Below are 2,070 nucleotides of genomic sequence, written 5' to 3'. Positions count from 1 at the left end.
TTTAAATGACAGATCTCTAGTAACTCAGTACTGACACTATTCCTTATGGACTCCATCTTAGAACTCTAGAACCAGCAGCTTCTAATGCCTCTAAGAATGTCTGTCAATCAACACGTTGTCCACCTAGCTAAGGGGCAGCTTCCTGGAATTAAGACGGCAGAACCTAGGTTATTATTAACTCAGACTTCCTTCTCCTCTTGTACCTTGGCCATGACCTTAATCCTCACCTAGATTTTCCATCCCATCTACGGATAAAAATTGGTTCTGAATTAGATCAACTGAACTGTGGTTCTGGTAGCCTTAGAAAATCGACTGGGTGGCTGCAGGGAATCTTAGACCATACATTCAGACTTATCCATGACTTACATAAACACAGACATCTCGTTTAGGGACAATACTGGAGGGTGGCTCCCGACTGCCTAGATCCCCAGCTCCAGGGGGATCTGACGGCTCTGTCTTATGTGGCCACCCACTCTCATATTCACACACAGACACATCCACAATTAAATACATATTTAAAAATACAAGTTGTGACTGAGGAGCTCATGTAGGGTAGGGCATTAGATAAGGCAGTGGGCCACACTGACTGTCATTTAAATCTGACTTTAAACCTATCCAGCTGGAAACTGCTCAGTTTCAAAGCCATTCACATTTTTTTCCTCCCTGTTCATGTTTTGTCCCTTCCCCCATTTTAAATTCATATTAAAAACAAAGCAAACATTACTTGGTAAGGATAAGTGAACTTTTTTCAAGGTAATTTCTTGCAAACAGAATGTTTTCAGTTCCTGGAACCACAGCAGTGATAATACAAAGGAAGAATGAGCAGGGAAGATAAAAATGTGCGTTGCTGGGGTTGGGGATTTAGCTCAGTGGTAGAGCGCTTGCCTAGAAAGCGCAAGGTCCTGGGTTCGATCCCCAGCTCCGAAAAAAAGAAAAAGAAAAAAAATGTGCATTGCTTTGGAATGGAGCAATTTCCAGGTGAGAAGATTTAAAGTCGGATTTAAATAACGATCAGGGTCTGGAGAGATGGCTCAGCAGTTAAGAGCACTGACTGCTCCTCCAGAGGTCCCGAGTTCAAATCCCTGCAACCACATGGTGACTCACAACCATCTGTAATGGGGTCTGATGCCTTCTGGTGTGTCTGAAGACAGCTACAGTGTACTCACATAAATAAAATAAATATTTAAAAATAAATAACGGTCAGTGAGCTCCCTGCTACCTACTGAAAGCACTCAAAGCCCTATCCTGTGACATCTCCTCAGTCCCCACAATTAAATAAGTATTTTTAAAGTACTTATTTAATTGTGTGTGGGGGTGTGTGTGTGTATGTGTGTGTATTCAAGTGTGGGCACATGTGGTCACAGAGGTCAGAGGTCATTACCAAATTAAAGAATAGAATGAAGAGTTGTATTTTTTTGTTTGTTTTTGTTTTTTGTTTTTTGTTTTTTTTTCCGGAGCTAAGGACAGAATCCAGGGCCTTGTGCTTGCTAGGCAAGCGCTCTACCACTGAGCTAAATCCCCAACCCTGAAGAATTGTATTTGGTTATTTATTTTTATTGTATGTGTATGGACATTTTGCTTACATGTATGTCTGTGTACCATGTGTGTGCCCAGTGCCTTCTAAGGTTTGGATTCCCTGGAACTGGAGTTACAGACAGTTGTGAGCTGCCATGTGGGTGCTAGGAATCAAACCCAAGTTCAGGAAGAGCAGTCAGTGCTCTCAGTCTCCAGGCCATTTCTCCAGCCCCTGTTTATTTAGTTACTGAGCAGGGTTTTGTGTAACTCAGCCTGACCTAGAACTTACTATGTAGTCAAGCCTGGCCTTAGCCTCCCTACCCTGCTTCCACTTCTAAGTGCCAGGATTGCAGGAGAGCACCATCCTGCCCTCCTGCCTGGCCAGAAAGAAGAAAAGAAACAGCTCACCCACTGCTGGACAAAGAGAAACTTTTCAGCACAGTGTCCCCAGTTTCCTCCCCCAACCTGGAGTCGATTGGCGCCTGCCACACCCTCCCTCCAGCCCCTCCTCCTTTCTTCTTCACTTAGGAAATAGATTCCAAAACCATCCTTCTA

The 2,070-nt window shown here is 43.7% G+C and overlaps 1 non-coding gene across 1 annotated transcript; it reads left to right on the top strand.

Annotated features, from left to right (window-relative positions):
* The first annotated feature begins 852 nt into the window (after positions 1 to 852).
* Trnas-aga38 (transfer RNA serine (anticodon AGA) 38) lies at positions 853 to 927 on the top strand. Its single transcript has one exon. It is a non-coding gene; the product is annotated as a tRNA-Ser (tRNA).
* The last annotated feature ends 1,143 nt before the right edge of the window (positions 928 to 2,070 follow it).

The sequence above is a fragment of the Rattus norvegicus genome, chromosome 8 (genome assembly GCF_036323735.1).
Source record: "Rattus norvegicus strain BN/NHsdMcwi chromosome 8, GRCr8, whole genome shotgun sequence".
NCBI classification, from domain to species: domain Eukaryota; kingdom Metazoa; phylum Chordata; class Mammalia; order Rodentia; family Muridae; genus Rattus; species Rattus norvegicus.
The sequence above is the reverse complement of the archived record's forward strand: the minus strand, read 5'-3'. Positions and strand labels throughout refer to the sequence as shown.